Source organism: Lithobates pipiens, unplaced genomic scaffold, assembly GCF_037356315.1.
Source record: "Lithobates pipiens isolate NorthernLeopardFrog02 unplaced genomic scaffold, aLitPip1_a1.2 Scaffold_16, whole genome shotgun sequence".
Taxonomy (NCBI): domain Eukaryota; kingdom Metazoa; phylum Chordata; class Amphibia; order Anura; family Ranidae; genus Lithobates; species Lithobates pipiens.
The window spans coordinates 197,450,549-197,463,809 of NW_027507748.1; positions in this window are offsets into that span (position 1 = coordinate 197,450,549).

Below are 13,261 nucleotides of genomic sequence, written 5' to 3' on the forward strand. Positions count from 1 at the left end.
AGAAAAATTACTAATCTGCTAAATTTTATAACAGAAACGAAGAAAAATTTTTTTTTTACAGAATTTTCGGTCTTTTTTCTTTTATAGCACAAAAAATTTAAAACCGAGCAGTGATTAAATACCACCAAAAGAAAGCTCCATTTGTGTGAAAAAAAGGACACAAATTTCATATAGGTCCAGTGTTGCATGACTGAGTAATTGTCATTCAAAATGTGAGAGCACCGAAAGCTGAAAATTGGTCTGGTTATTAAGGGTGTTTAACCACTACAATACAGGGCACTTTCACCCCCTTCCTTCCCAGACCAATTTTCAGCTTTCAGCGCTCTATCGCTTTCAGTGACAATTGCGCGGTCATGCTACACTGTACCCAAATTAAATTGTTATCATTTTGTTCGCACAAATAGAGCTTTATTTTGGTGTTATTTATTCACGACTCCGTTTTTTCTTTTTTGCGATATAAGCGCAAAAAAAGCGGAAATTTGGAAAAAAAACAATATTTTCTTTTTTCTATTTGAAAAGAAATCCAATAAAATCTAATTTTGTCATAAATTTAAGCCAAAATGTATTCTGCTACATGTTTTTGGTAAAAAAAATTCCGTTAAGTGTATAATAATTGGTTTGTGTGATCAGGGACATATGTACGCAAATGATCATGTACATATGTGTGCAGGTGATCACGTACATATGTGTGCAGATAATCATTGGGACATGTGATTTTAGTGGGACATATGTGGGGGACATGTTTTTATTATTAGGGACATGTGTTTTTATTATTTGGGGACATGTATGTTTTGGGGACATGTGTGTTTTGGGGACATATGTGGGGACTGTGTTTGTACTGTGTGGTGTGTTGTGTGTTGACAGCTCATACTCACTGATCATCAGCCGGCTGCAGCGTTCTGCTCTCCTCTCCTCAGCGATGACTTCCGTGTGAGGAGAGGAGAGCCGATTGCCTAGCAACCGGCTGTTTGTTTATATCACATGACGGCTGTGATTGGACACGGCCGTCATGTGATCAGGAGGGCCAATCACAGAGCCTTCCTGCCGATCTGAGATGCGCCGTGTCCGGGTGACACGAGCACATCGGGATCGCGCCGCTGCGCGGGCACACGCGCGCGCGATCCCGCTACTTCTGAAGGACGCTCCTGAACGTCCTATCAGGAGTAGACGGCTCCCACCCGGCCGTATATATGCATTGGCCGGGTGGGAAGCGGTTAAGTGCCCAGTGGTCAAGTGGTTAAAGGACTTTTTTTCCTGCATAAATGACACTTTGTGCAGGGACAGTTCTAAGCACGGGAAACATGCGCCCCTTCACAGGCATACTATAGACACCCCCCCCCTACGAAATTTAAAGGAATATTACACTTTTATTGTTTCACTTTAATCATTATTAAAATCACTGCTCCCGAAAAAACTGCAATTTTTAAAACTTTTTTTTTGCATTGATACATGTCCCCTGGGGCAGGACCCGGATCCCCAAAGACTTTTTAGGACAGTAACTTGCAGAATCTTTTCTCTCTGTCAAATCTTTTTTCTCTGTCGAATATTTTCTCTATATAATCTTGGACTAATAGAGGTAAGGTTAGGCACATTCGACCACAGGTTCTATAGACACAGATAGTTATTGTCAGAGTCATGTCGAATCTCCTATTCTATATCGAACTGTTGTAACAACGAAAACGAAAATAAAGCATTTAATTATGTCGGATCTTTTGTTTTTCGGATTCTGTGCTTTCGTTATCGTTTGTCAAAACGAAAATGAAAATAGCTGAAATTCGGACGAAAATGCATTTGGATGAAAACGAATGCACATGTCTAATTATATTGTATATCCCTGTATGTTGCAGTCATTCAGGTGCTTAACTAATAGTTTTTTAAAACTATCAATGCCCCCCCCCCCACTGAGACCACCGCCTGTGGAAGGGAATTCCACATCCTTGCTGCTTTTTCAGTAAAGAACCCTCTACATAGTTTAAGGTTAAACTTCTTTTCTTCTAATTTTAATGAGTGGCCACAAGTCTTGTTAAACTCCCTTCTGCAAAAAAGTTTTATCCCTATTGTGGGGTCACCAGTATGGTATTTGTAAATTGAAATCATATCCCCTCTCAAGTGTCTTTTCTCCAGAGAGAATAAGTTCAGCGCTCGCAACCTTTTCTCATAACTAATGTCCTCCAGAGCCTTTATTGGCTTAGTTACCCTTCTTAGTACTCGCTCCATTTCCAGTACATCCTTCCTGAGGACTGGTGCCCAGAACTGGACAGCATATTCCACGTGCGGCCGGAACAGAGTCTTGTAGAGCAGGAGAATTATCATTTTATCTCTGGAGTTGATCCTCTTTTTAATGCATGCCAATATTCTGTTTGCTTTGTTAGCAGCAGCTTTGCATTGCATGCCATTGCTGAGCCTACCATCTACTAGGACCCCCAGGTTCTTTTTCAATCCTAGATTCCGCCATAGGTTTCCCCCCCAGTCTATAGATTGTATTCATATTTTTGCCACCCAAATGCATTATTTTACATTTTTCTACATTGAACCTCATTTGCCATGTAGTTGCCCACCCTATTAAGTTGTTCAGATCTTTTTGGAAGGTTTCCACATCCTGAAGAGAAGTTATTGCCCTGCTTAGCTTAGTATCATTGTTACTTCAATGGAAATGTTAGTTCTCACATTACAGACAGAGGTCACGCATTAACTTGTGCAGTGGCATGCATGTGGCATCATGTTTGAATACAAACAGAAACATCTAACGCAGGAACGTGAAGATGTACTCTACTAGAGGCTGTGTGTGCAGGACAACAAATGACAACATGAAACTACATGATTAAAGCGGAGCTCCACCAAAAAGGGGAAGTTCCACTTAAAGCATCCCCCCCCATGCCACATCTGGCATATCATTTTTTTGTGGGGGAGTGGGTACCTAGTTTTGACAGGTACGCAGCTCCCACTTCTGGTCAGACCCCCTAGGCTATCCGACTGGAAGTTCTCTTCTCCCTCTCTCTTCCTGAAATCTTCTGGGACACTTCACAGGTCCCAGAAGATTGCCCAACCATTAAGGAGGCGCAGTGCGACTCGCACATGCGCAGTGTGCATCCAGCTGTGAAGCCACAAGCCGTCACTGCCAGGTGCCTAAAGAGGTGTTGGGGGTGACTGGATCATGGGACAGGTGAGTTTGTGTTTATTAAAAGTTAGCAGCTACAGTTTTTGTAGCTGCTGACTTAATAACCACAAAAAAGACTGTAACTCCGCTTAAAGGAGTGGTAAAGGTAGAACGTTTTTTTATCTTAATGCATTATATGCATTAAGATAAAAAACATTCTGTGTTTAGCAGCCCCCCCCCCCCCCCCCCCCTCCCCAATTACCTACCTGAGCTCCGTCTCTCTCCTGCGATGTCCACAATCCCCTCAGCCATCAAGTACACTCCTCCTAATTGGCTGAGACAGAGCAGCAGCGCTATTGTCTCCTGCAGCTGTCAATCAAAGTCAGTCAGCCAATCAGGGGAGAGAGGGGGCTTGGCCAGGTCGGGGCTCAGTGTCTGAATAAATACAAGGAGCTCTGACTCAGCTTGGGTGACCCCTGTAGCAAGCTGCTGGCTGAGGGGCACTCAAAGGTGGGAGGGACTAGGAGCAACAAAGAGGGACCCAATAAGAGGAGGATCTGGGCAGTTAGTTTTGCACAGAGCAGGTAAGTATAACATGTTTATTATTTAAAAACAAAACAAAAAAACAAGCCTTTACAATCACTTTAAGGCTCAGTTCACAATGCTGTGCAAGAACCCATACAAATCAAGTATGGGTTAGTGCATCACCTACAACTTGCAGGCAGTGCACACTGCCCTATGCAAACTACTGCGGGTGTCAATACAAAGTTAATGACACCCCCATATCGGTTCGCACATCACAGTGCGAAACTGTAAATTCAGACAGGAATCCAATCGTATGGGTGTGAACACCCATGCAATCCGTTTCTAGTGCAGACCAAAAAAGGGTCCTTTGGCCCGAATGTGTTGGGAATTCAGCCATACAATCTGCATGGCTGAATTTGCTTTGCACAGACATCACATGTGATCTGCACAGCAGTGCAGTGTCGAATCACATGCGATGCCGCACAGCGCACCAATGTGAACCGAGCCTTAAAGTACATCTTATGCAGGCGAAAACACAAGTGGCAGGTAGGGATGTTTATCCTTAAACATATTCGTTTATGTGCAAAAAATGCGGATGTCTAAAGGCCCGTACACACAATCAGAAAATCAGATGATAATCTGATGGTTAGAACACAGCTTTCAGGAGCCGATCACCACTGTTCATCTGATATTATCCGTAGGGACAAACACGAAAAATTTTCTTGTACGATACCAGATCATACGATTTTCATCTAATTAGTACAGTCTTCATCTGAAAATACAATACAATACATGACATCACTTCTGAATTATTTTTTTCTGTCTTACGAGAATTTTCGCAACTTTAGTAGACTCTTCATTTTCGATATGGAGACTAGCACGCATGGACGGTCATTCAGAATGGCGGCTATGCAGAAAAATTTAGGGAAATAGGGGATCTGGTTTAGGATTTGCGCCCAAGCTCAGTCTAGCGCGTGTTCACAACCTAAAGCTGTAGATTTGCATTTTAGTTGAAGCCTACAAACCAGAACTGAAAATAAAGCTCAATTACTTTGCTTAAATTCCAGCCAATGCTTGAAACATTAAAAGAGCCGGGTGGAAAATTTGGCAGATGAACTGCATGATTGCATCCATTACCCCCCAACTTTTGAAATGAAAGGGACAGAACTAAAAAAAATTGCGTGTGGCCAATGAAAAGTGGGTGTGACCATGTGGGTGTGGCTTAAATTTATACCTGCAGCACTTTTGATAAAACTTCCACCTGACATTGGATGATTTATCGTAACAGAAACACAACCAAGAAGGTGCAGTATAGTTCATCAATACAATTATTTATGTATTTTTTCTAGCTAGTCTAGTCTGTACAGTCCATTTGAAATGCACCCAACAGCTCTTGCATAGAATACAGTAATAAATAACAATTAACACATTTGGCGTGAAATATTTAGAAAATATAATTTAACACTGACCTTAAGGGTACAAAAATCCTGTGTAACTAGTTAGGACTCTGTCACCTAGCTTAAAGAGGAACTGCAGTCTGCTCACATAATATGTAATAAAAACACCTTTGCCATTCTGAAGCTTCCCTCCATCCACTTTGCATATTATTTTATATACTGTGATTCTGTACTTGCCAAATATGCTGCAGAAATCTCCCTCCAATGAGTTGGACAGCAACCATTTTAACTGTGGGCAGCTGAAGCTGCTGCCTGTTCCCTTGGATTTACACAGACACACAGAGCCACACCTCCAGCTCTGCAGCTCTCATTGGCCCTCTAATGACTCACCCCCCCCTCCCTTCCTGGCAAACTCTCACATGAGTGAGAGAAAGAGAGCTGTGCATGATGTTATAAGCCTAGACTTTTTACCAGACAAGAAACAGGAAGTGGGCTGTACAAGGTATTTACTGGCAGAAAAAAATGTTTTACTTTCCAAAATTAAAACAACAAGGGTAGAAGATTTAATAAATTGAAAGTTGAAAAAATGACTGAAGGTCCACTCCAGCTGGTGCAGGATGGCACTGCTGAACAAGCCATCGTAGCTGTACGTCGGCTCTTTGAGACGCTTTAGCAGGCACCCGCGATCGCTCGTGACAGAGCAAGAACCAGGATCTGTGTGTATAAACACACAAATCCCAGTTCTCTCAGGGGAGAGGAGACAGATCATGTGCTCCTACTAAGTAGGAACACCGATCGGTCTCCTCCCCTAGTCAGTACCATTCCCCCCACAGTTAGAACACACCTAGGGAACACAGTTTCACACCCCTTGATCACCCCCTAGTGTTAACCCCTTCCCTGCCAATGACATTTATACAATAATCAGTGGCTATTTTTAGCTCTGATCGCTGTATAAATGTCCCTGGTCCCAAAAAAGTGTCCGATCTGTCCGCTGCAATGTCGCAGCCACGATAAAAATCTCTGATCACTGCTATTACTAGTAAAAAATAAGGAATAATAAAAATGCCATAAATCTATCCCCTATTTTGTAGACGCTGTAACTTTTGCGCAAACCAATTTTGGGATATTTATCATAGCAAAAAGTACAAAATATTGTGTTTTTTTCAAAATCGTTGCTCTTTTTTTGTTTAAAATAAATTAAAATAAAACCCGCAGAGGTGATCAAATACCATCAAAATAAAAGCTCTATTTGTGGGGGAAAAAGGACATCAATTTTGTTTGGGTACAACGTCGCACAACCGCGGAATTGTCAGTTAAAGTGACCCAGTGTCGTATCGTAAAAAATGACCTGGTCAGGAAGGGGGTAAATTCTTCCGGGGCTGAAGTGGTTAATTGTAATGTACAACATAGTGTATACAGGGTATACTATAGTGAATGAAGTGCAGGGTCAGGAGTGTAATATAGTAATGTACAACATAGTGCATATAATGCAGGGGACAGCAGTATAATGTTAAACATGGTGTCAAAAGTATAACATACAACAGAGTATAATGTGCAGGGGTCAGGATTATAATTTACATAGAGTGCAGTGATTATCAAGAGAATGTCATATACAGATCAGCATACAGAGTGCAGTGGTTAGGTGCATAAAATGTACAACATATTGTTTATAGGGAAGGGTCAGAAGTGCATTATACAAAGAGTGCAGGGCCCAGGAGTGCATAATATACAGAATGAAGGGTTCAGGAGTGCATGACACAGAGTGAAGGACTCAGGAGTGTGTATTGCATAGTGCAAGGCTCAGGAGTGTGTAATAAAGAGAGTGAAGAGCTTAGGAGAACATATTGCACAGAGTGCAGGGCTCAGGAGTGCTAATCACACAGAGTGAGTGCAGGGGCCATTAGTGCCTATAGAATCACAAAAAACGATGGCACCAATAATTCTCCATAGGCAATGCTTTAAAAGCCTTTACAGGTTATCAGTTTAATCATGAATTAGACAATAGAATTATTGCACTCACAACCTCACATGTGTTGTGCAATATATGTTTAAAAATACATGCTCTCTCTACTCTTTTCATTTGAAGTAGGGTGTGTACAGGGGTGCTTTAACACTTTTTATTTTTCTCTATTTAACTTCATTGCTATCACAAGGGAGATAACAAGGCACCCATCTAATAGCATTGGGCAGGTGACAGGTACCCTTTATGGAGACAGTAGGGGTCTATTAAACTCCTAATGTCTCTTCCGCCCTCCAATTCAGCTCATCAAGCACAGATTGTGCTTGATGGACTGCATCCTAGGCAACATTAGTCAAGGAATGTCAGCTGTGAACCCAGAAGTAACATAATGCATGCTGCTTTCGAGTTCATTAGTTGCAGGGAAGATCAGGGAAAGGATATTCCCTAATCATATCCTGCTTTAACCATAGAAACAGTTTCCCAGGGTCCCCGGGCAGTGGGGGGGGGGGAACACTTTTTAGAGCCCCATAACAGTGAGCTAGAACCACCTTTTACTTTTATTTGAAAGCCCTTCAGCTATTAACCACCTCAATACTGGACACTTAGTTTTAACCCCTTTCTTCCCATTCCAATTTTCAGAGCTGTTTGAATGACAATTGTACCCATATGAGTTTTTTTATAATTTTTTTCACACAAATAGAGCTTTCTTTCTGTGGTATTTAATCACCGCTGTTTTTATTTTTTATTTTTTCAACATTTTTCAAATAAAAACCATATTTGTTGGCGTATAACATGCACTTTTCCCCCCTGAAAATAGAGGGAAAATCGGGTGTGAATGTTATATGCTGATACCTGGCTGCCTCGGAGGGGAAGGAAGGGGCGAGCGCCCCCGGATTACACTGAGCCAGGATCGCCTGTGTACTCAACGCTTTTAGTCACACACAGTCCTGCCTCCCTGCCTGGCTCCTAGCATAGACGTCACAAGTCCTGGCATTAGACTGGTGTTCTGTCTATCATAGGAGCCGGGCCAGGAGGTGGGACTGTGTGTGACTGCAAGCGCCGAGTACACAGGAGATCCTGGCTCAGTGTAATCCAGCACTGGTGAGGCTGCATTGATGGGCAAAGGCAAGGCTGCAGATGAGCACTGATCAGGATGCACTGATGGGCAATGGTGAGGCTGCAGATGGGCACTGATCAGGCTGCATTGATGGGCAATGGTGAGGCTGCAGATGGGCACTGTTCAGGCTACATTAATGGGCAATGGTGAAGCTGCAGATGGGCACAGATCAGGTTGCAGTAATGGGAGATGGTGAGGTTGCAGATGGGCACTGATCAGGCTGCATTAATGGGCAATGGTGAGGCTGCAGATGAGCATTGATCAGGCTGAATTGATGGACACTGGTGAGACTGCATTGATGGGTACTGGTGAGGCTGCAGATGGGCACTGATTAGGCTGCATTGATGGGCATTGACCCTTATTTTGCTTCAAAGTTCTTTATTTAAATTTTAAAAAAAATTCCTGAAACTTCCCTCGTAAAATGTAGATGCATGTTATACGCCTGTGCATGTTATACTCCGATAAATGCATTTAGCCAAAATGTATACTGCTACATTTTTTTGGGTAAAAATAACCCAAATCAGTGTATATTATTTAGTCTATAGCACAGAGTCCACAAACTATGGTATATACAGTATATCTGAAAATTGATCTGATGCACTAACATTTCTCATTTCTTGAGGCCATAACAGTACTAATATCTCCCAAATTACCCCCTTTTGGAAAGTAGATAGTGTAAGGTATTTAGTAAGAGGCATGGCGAGTTTTTTGAAGTTGTAATTTTTTTGTCACAATTTTTTGGAAAATTAAGAAATTAAAAAATCTATATATTTTTTTCACAATTCTTTTTTATTCTTTACATACTGTCACCAGTACAGTGCAATTAAATATATATTTTTTTGTTTTTTGTCCATTTTTTTGCAATTTATTTTTACACACTGGGGGGTTATTTACGAAAGGCAAATCCAATTTGCACTGCAAGTGCACTTGGAAGTGCAGTCGCTGTAAATCTGAGGGGTAGTTCTGAAATGAGGGGAAGCTCTGCTGATTTTATCATCCAATCATGTGCAAGTTAAAATGCTGTTTTTTTATTTTCCTTGCATGTCCCCCTCGGATCCACAGTGACTTTACTTCCAAGTGCACTTTGCACTTGTAGTTTGTACTTGTAGTGCAAAATGATTTTGCCTTTCATAAATAACCTCCTCTGTGACCAGAGCAATACAGTGTTACCATAGTAACTCTGGGGAGGTGATCAGGATTTTTTATTTTTACACACTATGTTGCTTAAAATAATTAATATCACTGTTATAAACAACCATTTTTACTGAACAGAATGAAATACATCTAGCGTGTTTTGTTGTGGTTAGCTGTGATTGGCCACAGCTAATCACATGGTAGAGATGGGCTGTGATTGGCCTTGTTTGTACCATGTGATCACTGTGACCAATCACAGTGATCAACACAATAGTACACAAAGAATGGCTCACAGTGATTACATGTTACCAGCAGTAGGCCGGTACACTGATCTGTCATCCGCTGTGTCCACAGGAGGACTGTGTCCACATGTTGAGGGCATGTGGCCTGGTATGGTTCAGGAGGAGGGGGGGCACTCGCTTGCCCCCCTATGCTGTCCTCCAGGCTGCATGCTTGGATAAGGGTTGGGTATGGATTTTGGGGGAACCCCATGCCAATTTTTTTTTTACATTCTGGCGTACAGTTCCCCTTAAAATCCATACCAGACCCAAAGGGCCTGGTGTGGATTTTGGGGGGGGACCCCACGCTGTTTAAAAAAACTGCTGTGGAGTTCCCCTTAAAATCCACACCAGACCCTAAGGGCCTGGTATGGACTGGGGGGGGGGGGGCTAGGGTTGCCACCTGTTCAGGATTAACCTGGACAGTTCGGGTTTGGAATCATGTATTCGGGTTTCAGACTGTCTGAGACCTGGACACATTATTTAGACTGGACTGTCTTGCTGGCTGCAGTTGTCTCAGCTGACAGTGTCTGTCAACACACAGATGGGAGATGAGAGAGGGCTCGATCTGCACCTCTTACCCCACCCCTACACCTCTTTGTCTGCCCACACTCCAATCCCTGGTGATGCTCCTCAGAAAAGGAAAGTTGGGGCTGGAAATTTGAAGTCGAGCAGACTCAGATACATCTGGATGAAAGGTGCTGCCAAAGGGTGAGTGAGCTCACCATCCATCCCTGTCTGTGATTGAAGTCTCACCCCCCCTTCTCTCTCCTGCCTCTGAGTAAGTACACAAAGGTAAATCATGGTTCTCAGAACACCCCTTACATCGTCTCCCTTTACCTTATATTTAGAAGCCTGTCCATTCTGTATCAAAAGCAGAAGGAGTAATGCAGTATGTGAGCCCACCACAAGTTGAAAGCACCACCTCTGGAAACGCCCCTCTATTTGTCCCTGAAACAAAGAGCCAGAGATAGTGCTACTAATGGTGTAGACCCACCACACTTATAGCCTCACCTATCATGGGGGGGCCATTGATTATTTAAATGTACAAAAACAGCTTACCTCCAAAATCTTGCCATTCAGGCACACTGCTGAAAGGAGTGGATGGAATCAGGCAGAGAAGAGCCCTCCTACATGCACTGTGCTTGGCTTTCACTCACTTGTCCTCTGTTTGTGCTGTTCAATGGCTCATTTAAATATCCCTCCTCTTCCTCATTATCCCTCCCAGCCGGTGAGAGCGATAATTGCCGCCCTCATCTGCTGACTCTAAACATGTCCAGAGGCGGTCCCCCGAGTGCGCGGCGCACCACGTCACACCCTCACCCACACTTCAAATGGCCGTGCGGGGGGGGGGGGGGGGGGAGGACGCCATGCGTCACGCTCCCACCGCCACGCGTACGCAGCATATGCGCTGGGATTCCCCGTTGACTTTGTGTATGGGGTGGGTCCTGTATCACAGGACTTCAATCCCCATAATGCCCTGCAATGATCCTGTGAGTTGGGCATTGGGTAAATACCGCAGTCACCAACTCCCGATGTGCGCTCACACGTACAGTACCCAGCCACCTCCCCGGCAGCAATCCCATACAGCCCACGAGTGCACCCCCGGTAGTGCCGAAGCACCTCCCATCACATGAGATCTATTACATGGAGCGCCATGTTAGCTGCAAAATATATGGGGCCGGTATGGCAGAAAGCAAGCCCCGCGGGTGGACACTCCAGTGTCCCCCGCGCAGCATCCGCCTAATAACCGCTCCCCCCCCCCCGCGTGCCGGGATCGCATCAGGGTGGACCCCCCCTCCCCACACATCTCTGTACACAGAAACACACCATCGACCTGTGGAGACTTCAACAAAAAAAAAAACCTTAATACTCACACATAACATATATAGATTCAATATAGTTCTACACCTCCAGGTACCTCTAGATATATCTACCGGGAGGGCTCCACGATAAGGCCCAACACGGGGGCAAAAAGAAGGACAATAGACGCCCCTCTTCTCAAAGTCGCATAGAACGCTGTGTGGAACTGTGAGAAATGTGCGTGGTCCCGGGGTCCCCCACAAAGATACAAACCGGGATCGCATGGACATTAGAGTCTACATATGGAGAGAAGAGGAAAACAGGAAGGTAGATGAGCATACCCAGAGAGGAGTTGGACCGTGTATCTTAGTGCACAATCCCCCTTAATCCCAGTAAATGTGTCTCTTACATAAATATGGGCATGTCTCCCTTTACCTTGTATTTGGAAGCCTGTCCATTCTGTATCAAAAGCAGAAGGAGTAATGCAGTATGTGAGCCCACCACAAGTTGGAAGCACCACCTCTGGAGACACCCCTCTATTTGTCCCTGAAACAAAGAGCCAGAGATAGTGCTACTAATGGTGTAGACCTTCCACACTTATAGCCTCACCGAAAAACGCCCTCACCTATCATGTGGGGCCATTAATTATTTAAATATTCAAAAACAGCTTACCTCCAAAGTCTTGCCATTCAGGCACACTGCTGAAAGGAGTGGATGGAATCAGGCAGAGAAGCGCCCTCCTACGTGCACTGTGCTTGGCTTTCACTCACTTGTCCTCTGTTTGTGCTATTCAATGGCTCATTTAAATATCCCTCCTCTTCCTCAATATCCCTCCCAGCAGCTGAAATTTTTATTACAGTTTAATCATTTGTACCAACTGACATATCTCTAGGGTTGCCACCTGTCCAGGATTAACCTGGACAGTTCGGGTTTGGAATCATGTGTTCGGGTTTCAGACTGTCTGAGACCTGGACACATTATTTAGACTGGACTGGCTTGCTGGCTGCAGTTGTCTCAGCTGACAGTGTCTGTCAACACACAGATGGGAGATGAGAGAGGGCTCGATCTGCACCTCTTACCCCACCCCTACACCTCTTTGTCTGCCCACACTCCAAACCCTGGTGATGCTCCTCAGAAAAGGAAAGTTGGGGCTGGAAATTTGAAGTCGAGCAGACTCAGATACATCTGGATGAAAGGTGCTGCCAAAGGGTGAGTGAGCTCACCATCCATCCCTGTCTGTGATTGAAGTCTCACCCCCCCCTTCTCTCTCCTGCCTCTGAGTAAGTACACAAAGGTAAATCATGGTTCTCAGAACACCCCTTACATCAGAGTTCCCCTTTACACCAGAGGCCACAGTGTTTCCCCTTACATCAGAGTCCTTTCCGTACATCAGAGCTCCCAGTGTTCCTCCTTAAATCAGAGTTCCCAGTGTTCCCCCTTAAGGGTTCCCAGAGCATCCCTTATGTTAGAGGCCCCAGAGTTCTCCCTTACATCAGAGTCTGCAGAGTCCCCCCTTACAGTGAACTCTGTGGAATCAGATGTAAAAGGGGAACTCTGTGGACTCTGATGTAAAGGGGGGACTCTTGTTATTAACTTCATATGATTAGAAATGTTATTTAATATCAAATTACATGTATAGTTTATACTATAAAAAAAAATTGCGTGCGCCGCAAGAGTGTTCGTGTTTGATTTAAACAAAAGGTGGCAACCCTAGGGGGGGCACACCAATTTTTTTCCTTGATTTTTATCTATATTGCCGGAAGCCAGCAATACATTACGGCCCCAAGCAATTTTATAGGACATTTTTTCTTTTAGAAATGTCATGTTTTGCTACTTGTTACTCTGTTACTTTTGCTTATAATTTGAATTTGCCTCTAGCTTTGTCATTGGGTAACAAAGGTTAATCCTGTAGTATTTTGTAAGTAAAAAGGTAACGTATGTTAGCATTGT